Genomic DNA, 12,610 nt, shown 5'->3' on the forward strand with positions numbered 1-12,610 from the left:
AGAAATCAAACTTATCTCTATAAATTTACCTTACGTTCGTTATGTCGCTTTTCTCCACGATTCTAATGTATTTACCAAATATATGTTCGTGATATGAGTGAACAGTGAATGTTACTGCTTTATTGTTGGTGTATACTGTGTATATTCAGTTGAATACTACTACTTTCTAACTGTATCTGAGCATATGTTACAGACTCGTTATTTATACGTTTTACTTGTGTTTGATTACTGAGTTTGTCTGAATAATGCCCCCCCCCCCTGAATAAATTATCTTTTAAAACTTCAGTTTTAATCAGTGTTCAATTGTAAAGATCTTTCTTATATCTAATATACATTATACTGCAGAATAGTCAATAGTTTTATTATTTTATTCTAACAGTGAAATCATTTAACAATATGTGACATGTCTAGAAGATCAGATGATATCAGATACCAGACAGAGATCAGATCTGATCAACTAAAACAGCGTTTCTGCACGTGCGAAGAAATATCTGGTGAAGTGGTAAGTTAAAAACGTGCAGTATGATTGTTGTGAGATTAATTTTGTAAATATATTTTTTAATAACCATCTGATTGTGTCTTATATTATACATATTATATTTATATTCAAATATTGATCTCCTTAGTGACCGGGTAGTGTATACACTACTTGTTACTGTGTTAGCATTACTTCTGGGTAATGTATACACTACTTTATAATTATATTTAATTTTTCAGAGTAAAAATCATGATTTACGTAACTTCCCGCCAAGTCATAACGACAATATTAAAAGCTTAGTTTTAAATGTCTTATATCAAATATCATGAAACTATATAATAGTAGATATAAACTATATATATTAAATGTCTTATATTTATTTATAAAGATAAAACATAACACTGTAACAGCACCAAACTCAGACAGCCACTATTTCAGTTTGGCAACTCTGTGGATAAGAAAAGTTTATCAGAAGAACTGTTAGGAAGGTGCCAGGATACAGAATCTCAGAACCAACTAACAATTAAGAAGTAGAACCTTGACAGTATGGCGGGGAACATGAACAATATTCAAATACGATTATCCGAACACTTCCAGAGTGCTTGATATTTCAGTGACTTATTATATTTTGAATGCGATTAAATATTTTGAATGAGATTAAATATTTTGAATGCGATTAAATATACGGTTAGATATTTTGAATTCGAATAAATATTTTGAATACGATTAAATATTTTGAATGCGATTAAATATTTTGAATACGATTAAATATTTTAAATACGATTAAATATTTTGAATACGAATAAATATTTTGAATGCGATTAAATATTCATATTTTGAATGCGATTAAATATTCATATTTTGAATGCGATTAAATATTTTGAATGCGATTAAATATTTTGAATACGGTTAAATATTTTGAATTCGAATAAATATTTTGAATTCGATTAAATATTTTGCATGCGATTGAATACTTTGAATACGATTAAATATTTTGAATGCGATTAAATATTTTGAATACGTTTAAATGTTTTGAATGCGATCGAATATCTTGAATACGATTACATTTTTTTTAATCGGTTTATTTATGAAAATTACAATTTTTCTTATTTAGATTTATAGTTTAAATTTGTATATCACTATGACCTGCTTCCAATATTTGTTTGAAATAAATTACATATTCCATACCTACTGTTTATTTGGATGTGCTTTCTGTAGATAATAATAATCTCCACTGCACTAATATCCACTGGAGATATAGTGGAGATACGAGCGAACATGTTGCTCGAATAACAGTCTTTAAGCGAGGTGGGGCCGATATACGAGATACTTCCAATTAATGTTTGGTTGAATAGTGCTATTCACTACTGCTGTTATATTGTATCGCTTACATTTCTACTTAAGGGGGCCGGGGGGGGGGGGGGGTCTTCATCAAAATTATCTCGAAATCGACTTTATAAATGTTTCTGATAGAGGGTAGTGATATCTATCAGCTGCTTTTGGTCCCATGGAAAAATATTGTTCCTAGCCGAAATTATCGCCGGTCAAAGGTCAGCGCTTATGTGTAATTGTATTGCGCGAGCGATTTTCAATCGGGCGTTCTGAAAATCGAGTCTAAAAATCTATCTCCTCCTACATTTTTTGAGCAATCACCCTCAAATTTTCAGGATATGTTCTTAGGATCAGTTAAAAGAGAACTCTAGAGGCAGAATTTTGAGATAGGCTTTTAAAGATTTTTAATTCGATTTTGAAAATCTTGGACCTCTAAAAGATAGATATCACTCCCCTCGATTGTTAACGGGTGATACTCGTATAATATCTGTTCCAACTCGGCGCGCGTCCTAGTAGGTTATAAACCTACAACTCGATTGGAAACAACTATAAAGTCGATTTAGAGAAAATTTTGATGAAGACCCCACCGGCCCCCTTAATAAAAATTAAAAATAGGATAATTGTAATGTTTCGATAGATTCCAATGAAATGTAACTGAAATACAACATTATAAATATAAATACAGTCAAAGTAAAGCAGAATACATTGCGACTAAAAATAAAGTCTTTAAGATGATCGTACAAACAAAAGGTGCAGGATTTAAAATGTTGCTCTAAAGATTTGAGATATTAACCAATCAGAGCACAGTATTCACACCACGTGACACAAACTTATCAACGTCAGTACATAATTTCAAACGTAAATATCTTATTATAAACTTAGAAATACTGATGGTTGTTTTCATTAGCACATTTTTTGTTAAAGTCAACGGCATTGCCATCAATTAGGGGAAACGTAGGATAACTAATAAAGAACAAGCAATTTAAAAAATTGTGACTTAAAAACTGGGTCGTTTAAAACTTACAAAAAAAAAGCTTTGAATCTAAGCTTTAGCCGATTAAAAGTATTAATTTCATATTAAATATAAGACACACGTAGATTAATGCCACGTGAGGACAATTAGGCTCATGGTAGTCGGGTGCCGCGCGGACTTATCGCTCGGTCGATCGAGCGATAAGTAGCTCCTTATCGCTCGTGCGCGTCGTCACTTCAAGCACAATTGCGCGTCGTATCGTACTCGATGCTTGCCAAAGAGCTTTAATACTTTGGTTTTGGCGTGTTACATCTGAAGTCCAGAAGATGAATCCGAGATTGTGGAACCAGATGATACGGTTTTTGAGGCATTTTGATACGGTCATTTCAGTCTTTTAAAGTAGTTTCAGAGTGCTGGAAATGGTTGTACGGTGTAGGGGGATGTGTTTACTAACTATTTTGACGTCAAAATAGTCGCCCAAGACTCCCTGAGTCATGGAATAAACGGAATGAACAAAAATGAAATTTTTTCTAAAACTCGTCGGATTGCCCCAAAACAGGTCGGAATCGTTTGGTATTGACCCTTATAGTGTTCCTACAAAGTTTGGTGGCCCTAGCACTCCCAGAACGCCCACTAGAGACTTAATTCCATTTCCGTATCAAAAAGCTGGTTCCTGAGTATCCGATATTGATACGGTCATTTCAGTCTGTTAAAGGGGCTGCAGAGTGCTGGAGATGATTGTACGGTGTAGGGGGATGTGTTTACTAACTATTTTGACGTCAAAATAGTCGCCCAAGACTCCCTGAGTCATGGAATGAACGGAATGAACAAAAATGAAATTTTTTCTAAAACTCGTCGGATTGCCCCAAAACAGGTCGGAATCGTTTGGTATTGACCCTTATAGTGTTCCTACAAAGTTTGGTGGCCCTAGCACTCCCAGAACGCCCACTAGAGACTTAATTCCATTTCCGTATCAAAAAGCTGGTTCCTGAGTATCCGATATTGATACGGTCATTTCAGTCTGTTAAAGGGGCTGCAGAGTGCTGGAGATGATTGTACGGTGTAGGGGGATGTGTTTACTAACTATTTTGACGTCAAAATAGTCGCCCAAGACTCCCTGAGTCATGGAATGAACGAAATGAACAAAAATGAACATTTTTCTAAAACTCGTCGGATGGCCCCAAAACAGGTAGGAATCGTTTGGTATTGACCCTAATAGTGTTCCCACAAAGTTTGGTGGCCCTAGCACTCCCAGAACACCCATTATACCCTTGGCTGGATTCAAGAATTTAGAACCAGTTGAGCAGATAAAACGGATTTTGAGAAATTTTGTCTGCTTGTGTTGTTGCAGAGAGTTGAATTTGGTTCAACAGTATTCAAACAAGATGTGTTCCAACTTAGTTTTGTAGCCCTACCAGTTTCAGAACGTCCACTAGAATCCGGTTCCATTTTCTTCCAAGAAGCTGTAGACAAGGTTGTTTGAAATTTAAATTTAACCTCTCTGGTAATACAACTTTTTACTTGGATGGATTTCAATAATTAAAGAGAGCAGATTGTTACTTTGTTATTTTTGAGATTTGATTTTTTGATATCATATGTATAAATGTATAAATCAGTTTCTACAAATTGTAACAGCAATTGGCAGTAATAAAGCGGTAGTAATAGTTTTGCACAACATCAATCATAATATCATTCAATACTTCAATACCTTCAAAATAATTTAACTCGGTTATAATAATTTAAACGCAGATCTAAAAGAACTAAGCACAGTAGTAGGATGAACTTCCAGGCAAGGTTGGAGGAAGGTTGAGGTGAAGCTGTGGGTAAGGATAGTAGGCTGGGAAGGATCCATTCCTGATCCAGAGCTGATGATTTGGGTTGAACTGATGATTTAGGTGGTACAGATGATTTGGGTTGAGCTGATGATTTGGGTTGAGTTGATGATTTGGGTTGAACTGATGATTTGGGTTGAGCTGATGATTTTGGTTGAGCTGAAGATTTGGGTTGAGCTGATGATTCGGGTTGAACTGATGATTTGGGTTGAGCTGATGATTTGGGTTGAACTGATGATTTGGGTTGAGCTGATGATTTGGGTTGAACTGATGATTTGGGTTGAGCTGATGATTTGGGTAGAACTGATGACTTGGGTTGGGCTGATGATTTGGGTTGAACTGATGATTTAGGTGGTACAGATGATTTGGGTTGAGCTGATGATTTGGGTTGAGTTGATGATTTGGGTTGAACTGATGATTTGGGTTGAGCTGATGATTTTGGTTGAGCTGAAGATTTGGGTTGAGCTGATGATTTGGGTTGAGCTGATGATTTGGGTTGAGCTGATGATTTGGGTTGAGCTGATGATTTGGGTTGAGCTGATGATTTGGGTGGTACAGATGAGTTGGGTGGTACAGATGAGTTGGGTGGTACAGATGAGTTGGGTGGTACAGATGAGTTGGGTGGTACAGATGAGTTGGGTGGTACAGATGAGTTGGGTGGTACAGATGATTTGGATGAGGGACGAGAGGAAGACAGTTCCTTAATACAATCTAGACTATGTTTGGAAATAGATGGATCAATCTTTACATAATCAGAAAACTTAGGCAAATCTATATCTGAACGTTTCAACTTCTTACTCTTAAACTTAGGTGCTTGCTCGAAATCCTCGTCTGAGTCGACAGAGGGTTTGACTGAATGTTTACGTGACTGATTATCTAACTTGGCACCTAGTTCCTTCCTATTCTGGAGTACCTGTTCGGCAGAACAAATCATAACAGAGTACGACTTGTCTGCCCGAACTTCCTCAACAGAATGAAACAACTGGTCAGAGTATCTAACTAAAATCTTAGAACTTATGGAGGTGTGGAAACTTGCAACTATTCCATCTAATACTTTCTGGCTCTCCAAGAGATTAAACTTAAGAGACCTATCAGTTATTATGCAGCTATATAAATTTAAGAGAGCCTCTACAGAGCCATCCTTATCTAGTGAGCAGTGGTCAGAACATTCATATACATCTAAAGTGTGCTTACAGGGGAAAAAGTGCTTAAAGAACTGTTGCAACTTATCAGATAAAGGAAACATGAGCTGAACTAAGGAACTACAAAACAATCTAACGTGGGGTATCTTAGGACCTGACTTAAGATCAGAAATGAACACATAAGAACCACACTCTAACCGCAGTACTACAGAGGAGCACACGGTCAGGGGGTCAGAATAAGCATGTGATAAAGGAGGCGAAGCATCCTGCATATTATGATAATATACACCTAAAGATGAATCGAACTTGTGGGAGTCACGAATGAGCTCAACCACGGCATTTACCTGAGATGTATCCATAAGGAGTAGTCGTGTTGACTGAGTTAGCTGTAAAAAACAGCCAATAAGTAAAACTCAGATAGGGAGAAGTGTAGTCAAAGAACTGGTTGTAGGAAACAACACAGTCCAGATAGGAGTAGGAAGGGAGGACTCAGAACTAGTTGTAGAAAACAACGTAGTTTAGAGTAAAGTAGGCAAAGAAGACAGGCACGTAGCGTAAACTACAAAATAAAAATGTGTATTTGAAAGATAGAGCTTAAAGTTGAAATGTCAAAAGATTGTACTCAGTGTGTGAAATAGTAAACTGAAACCGGGTGAGCTATATTTCACGAGGGTATTTATACCCGCTTCATCGTGACAGGGATAACGAGCCAATTGTTTACAAACAAGCAGCAAGCATGTGAATCCTTCTTGATAAGGTTCAGATCACGTTTGATCGCATGCAGGGTTCTTGTCTCCGATAGATCATATCATTGTCTTCTAAGAAGATCATATCCTCGTTCTTGCCCCCTGTGGCTCCAGTGGATCTCATCATTACTCGATAAGCATCGGATCAAATGATTGCCTCAAAAACCGTATCATCTGGTTCCACATTCTCGTATACTCAGGAACCAGCTTTTTAATACGGAAATGGAACCAAGTCTCTAGTGGGCGTTCTGGGAGTGCTAGGGCCACCAAACTTTGCAGGAACACTATTAGGGTCAATACCAAACGATTCCGATCTGTTTTGGGGCAATCCGACGAGTTTAGAAAAAATTTCATTTTTGTTCATTCCGTTCATTCCATGACTCAGGGAGCCTCTGGCGACAATTTTGACGTCAAAATAGTTAGTAAACACATCCCCCTACACCGTACAACCATTTCCAGCACTCTGAAACTACTTTAACAGACTGAAATGACTGTATCAAAATGCCTCAAAAACCGTATCATCTGGTTCCACAATCTCGGATACTCAGGAACCAGCTTTTTGATACGGAAATGGAACCAAGTCTCTAGTGGGCGTTCTGGGAGTGCTAGGGCCACCAAACTTAGGCATCCAATCTTTGCAGTTGTTTCTTTCATGGTAGTCGTGAGCGTCTATACTTTCAGTCTTTAGCTTGCTCATTTTGTATTTACATCATTTGTACAAGACTAGATGGTAGCCATGTTCTGTGTCCTAAACCTAACTTTAGTGTGCATGTTATCTATTATGTTGGTCTCAGTTTAAACCTGAAAGCCATTGAATATGTTTGCCACTGCTTCTCAGCTGATCATAAATAATTTAAAATAGGGTTCAGTGTTCTGACCATTTGTGTATGTAGATGAAGCAAGGTCAGGAACCCAGCACGGTGAAGGATTAGGCCGGTTATCTAGCAAATATCTCTGTCACTATACTTTTGTTGCTCAGTATCATTAGTATCATCATTGAAGATTGTGCATACACAACTTTATTAAAGTAAATGTTAGACAGTGTTATTTCGAATACATCCCAGCACAAATATTATCAGCTTCATCAATCTTGATATCTTAACGATGACCCTGGTCAAACAATTTAAAACTTCTGTAATTTCATTTCTAGTATGCGTATAGGAAATCGATAAGGCTTCAAAATGATATGTTCGGCGACCTTTTAGCTCAATCACGAGACTCAGTAGGAGTGATTGAACTGTAAGGGACAATTGAGGCTAACGAATTAGCAGTTTCAAGTTAAGTTTAATATAATAAAGAATTAATTATAATAACCAATGAATTATACAGGTTGTACGTACACGCCACAGAATTAAAAACGTTCTGATCGAGCTGCACTTGCACTGATGAGCTGAACGTTTGCGGAGTTACAATCGCGAGCTACAAACGCGAAACTTTCAAAAGGCAATTGCGCGGCTTATAGGTAAAATTAAAAATTAGCTTCAGACTATAATTAGATTAAAAAAAAATTGTTGTATTCAGTATACATTTTATTTATAAATTGTAAATTAGATATAATTTAATTCAAAACAATATGCAACAAAATCAAAATAAACAATAAACATTCAAAAGCTAATTTTTAATTTTACTAATAAGCCGCGCAACTATATTCGGAAGTATCGCGTTGGTAGCTTGCGATTTTAACTCCGCAAACGTTCAGCTCATCAGTGCAAGTGCAGCTCGATCAGAACGTTTTTAATTCTGTGGCGTGTAGTGTGTACGTACAACCTGTATAATTCATTGGTTATTATAATTAATTCGTTATTATATTAAACTTAACTTGAAACTGCTAATTCGTTAGCCTCAATTGTCCCTTGCAGTTCAATCACTCCTACTGAGTCTCGTGATTGAGCTAAAAGGTCGCCGAACATATCATTTTAAAGCCTTATCGATTTCCTATACGCATACTAGAAATGAAATTACAGAAGTTTTAAATTGTTTGACCAGGGTCATCGTTAAGATATCAAGATTGATGAAGCTGATAATATTTGTGCTGGGATGTATTCGAAATAACACTGTCTAACATTTACTTTAATAAAGTTGTGTATGCACAATCTTCAATGATGATACTAATGATACTGAGCAACAAAAGTATAGTGACAGAGATCTTTGCTAGATAACCGGCCTAATCCTTCACCGTGCTGGGTTCCTGACCTTGCTTCATCTACATACACAAATGGTCAGAACACTGAACCCTATTTTAAATTATTTATGATCAGCTGAGAAGCAGTGGCAAACATATTCAATGGCTTTCAGGTTTAAACTGAGACCAACATAATAGATAACATGCACACTAAAGTTAGGTTTAGGACACAGAACATGGCTACCATCTAGTCTTGTACAAATGATGTAAATACAAAATGAGCAAGCTAAAGACTGAAAGTATAGACGCTCGCAACTACCATGAAAGAAACAACTGCAAAGATTGGATGCCTAAGTTTGGTGGCCCTAGCACTCCCAGAACGCCCACTAGAGACTTGGTTCCATTTCCGTATCAAAAAGCTGGTTCCTGAGTATCCGAGATTGTAGAACCAGATGATACGGTTTTTGAGGCATTTTGATACGGTCATTTCAGTCTGTTAAAGTAGTTTCAGAGTGCTGGAAATGGTTGAACGGTGTAGGGGGATGTGTTTACTAACTATTTTGACGTCAAAATTGTCGCCAGAGGCTCCCTGAGTCATGAAATGAACAAAAATGAAATTTTTTCTAAACTCGTCGGATTGCCCCAAAACAGATCGGAATCGTTTGGTATTGACCATAATAGTGTTCCTGCAAAGTTTGGTGGCCCTAGCACTCCCAGAACGCCCACTAGAGACTTGGTTCAATTTCCGTATCAAAAAGCTGGTTCCTGAGTAGTGAGTATCCGAGATTGTGGAACCAGATGATACGGTTTTTGAGGCAATCATTTGATCCGATGCTTATCGAGTAATGATGAGATCCACTGGAACCACAGGGGGCAAGAACGAGGATATGATCTTCTTAGAAGACAATGATCTGATCTATCGGAGACAAGAACCCTGCATGCGATCAAACGTGATCTGAACCTTATCAAGAAGGATTCACATGCTTGCTGCTTGTTTGTAAACAATTGACTCGTTATCCCTGTCACGATGAAGCGGGTATAAATACCCTCGTGAAATATAGCTCACCCGGTTTCAGTTTACTATTTCACACACTGAGTACAATCTTTTGACATTTCAACTTTAAGCTCTATCTTTCAAATACACATTTTTATTTTGTAGTTTACGCTACGTGCCTGTCTTCTTTGCCTACTTTACTCTAAACTACGTTGTTTTCTACAACTAGTTCTGAGTCCTCCCTTCCTACTCCTATCTGGACTGTGTTGTTTCCTACAACCAGTTCTTTGACTACACTTCTCCCTATCTGAGTTTTACTTATTGGCTGTTTTTTACAGCTAACTCAGTCAACACGACTACTCCCTATGGATACATCTCAGGTAAATGCCGTGGTTGAGCTCATTCGTGACTCCCACAAGTTCGATTCATCTTTAGGTGTATATTATCATAATATGCAGGATGCTTCGCCTCCTTTATCACATGCTTATTCTGACCCCCTGACCGTGTGCTCCTCTGTAGTACTGCGGTTAGAGTGTGGTTCTTATGTGTTCATTTCTGATCTTAAGTCAGGTCCTAAGATACCCCACGTTAGATTGTTTTGTAGTTCCTTAGTTCAGCTCATGTTTCCTTTATCTGATAAGTTGCAACAGTTCTTTAAGCACTTTTTCCCCTGTAAGCACACTTTAGATGTATATGAATGTTCTGACCACTGCTCACTAGATAAGGATGGCTCTGTAGAGGCTCTCTTAAATTTATATAGCTGCATAATAACTGATAGGTCTCTTAAGTTTAATCTCTTGGAGAGCCAGAAAGTATTAGATGGAATAGTTGCAAGTTTCCACACCTCCATAAGTTCTAAGATTTTAGTTAGATACTCTGACCAGTTGTTTCATTCTGTTGAGGAAGTTCGGGCAGACAAGTCGTACTCTGTTATGATTTGTTCTGCCGAACAGGTACTCCAGAATAGGAAGGAACTAGGTGCCAAGTTAGATAATCAGTCACGTAAACATTCAGTCAAACCCTCTGTCGACTCAGACGAGGATTTCGAGCAAGCACCTAAGTTTAAGAGTAAGAAGTTGAAACGTTCAGATATAGATTTGCCTAAGTTTTCTGATTATGTAAAGATTGATCCATCTATTTCCAAACATAGTCTAGATTGTATTAAGGAACTGTCTTCCTCTCGTCCCTCATCCAAATCATCTGTACCACCCAACTCATCTGTACCACCCAACTCATCTGTACCACCCAACTCATCTGTACCACCCAACTCATCTGTACCACCCAACTCATCTGTACCACCCAAATCATCTGTACCACCCAACTCATCTGTACCACCCAAATCATCAGCTCAACCCTAATCATCAGCTCAACCCAAATCATCAGCTCAACCCAAATCATCAGCTCAACCCAAATCTTCAGCTCAACCAAAATCATCAGCTCAACCCAAATCATCAGTTCAACCCAAATCATCAACTCAACCCAAATCATCAGCTCAACCCAAATCATCTGTACCACCTAAATCATCAGTTCAACCCAAATCATCAGCCCAACCCAAGTCATCAGTTCTACCCAAATCATCAGCTCAACCCAAATCATCAGTTCAACCCAAATCATCAGCTCAACCCAAATCATCAGTTCAACCCAAATCATCAGCTCAACCCAAATCATCAGTTCAACCCAAATCATCAGCTCAACCCAAATCTTCAGCTCAACCAAAATCATCAGCTCAACCCAAATCATCAGTTCAACCCAAATCATCAACTCAACCCAAATCATCAGCTCAACCCAAATCATCTGTACCACCTAAATCATCAGTTCAACCCAAATCATCAGCTCTGGATCAGGAATGGATCCTTCCCAGCCTACTATCCTTACCCACAGCTTCACCTCAACCTTCCTCCAACCTTGCCTGGAAGTTCATCCTACTACTGTGCTTAGTTCTTTTAGATCTGCGTTTAAATTATTATAACCGAGTTAAATTATTTTGAAGGTATTGAAGTATTGAATGATATTATGATTGATGTTGTGCAAAACTATTACTACCGCTTTATTACTGCCAATTGCTGTTACAATTTGTAGAAACTGATTTATACATTTATACATATGATATCAAAAAATCAAAGACTTGGAAACTGATAAACGGTTTACTAGGTAGGAAGAGATCAAACAGATTACTAGTTTTCCCTAATCAAGATGCAGCGCATAATTTTAATTATTATTTTGTTAATATTGCTAATGATCTTTTACTAAAAACGTATGGTGAAAATGCTAACGCGGATTTAACAGATTTTAATAAATATATGCCTGAGAGGAACATAAGCGAGCTATCGGATATTAATTTTTCAAGTGAAGAAATAAATAATATTATAAGTAAGCTTAATAATAGCAAGGGTACGTATTATTCTCCTAGGGTCCTCAAACTTTTAGCTACCACTTTAAGTCCTTTACTGGCTGATATTTTTAATAAATGTGCAAATGAAGGTTATTTTCCGAAAGAATTAAAAGCAGCAAAAATAATTCCTTTGTATAAGAATAAAGGATCTATTTCTGATATAAGCAATTATCGTCCTATTTCAATGCTACCTGTTTTTGCTAAGATTTTCGAGAAGTTAATACATAAAAACGTATCTGATTTCTTTAATAAGCACAATCTTTTCTGTGATAATCAGTTTGGTTTCCGCAGTAAGCACTCAACCTTTCATGCACTTGTTTCAGCAGTAGAAAATCTTCATGATGCTATCGATAATAAGAATTTTACATTAGGTATATTTATAGATTTTTCCAAAGCTTTCGATACAGTGCGGCATAATATCTTGTTAGAAAAGCTGGAGAACTATGGTATTCGAGGAAATGTCATTAAATTATTAAACAGTTATTTATCAGATCGGTTTCAGTATGTTAGCTATGGGGGATTCGAAAGTTGTCTCTTGAAAATAACCTGTGGTATTCCACAGGGGTCAGTGTTAGGCCCCCTGCTCTTCATTATTTTTA

The sequence above is a fragment of the Bolinopsis microptera genome, chromosome 9 (assembly GCF_026151205.1).
Source record: "Bolinopsis microptera isolate Bmic1 chromosome 9, MBARI_Bmic_1.0, whole genome shotgun sequence".
In the NCBI taxonomy this organism is placed as follows: Eukaryota; Metazoa; Ctenophora; class Tentaculata; order Lobata; family Bolinopsidae; genus Bolinopsis; species Bolinopsis microptera.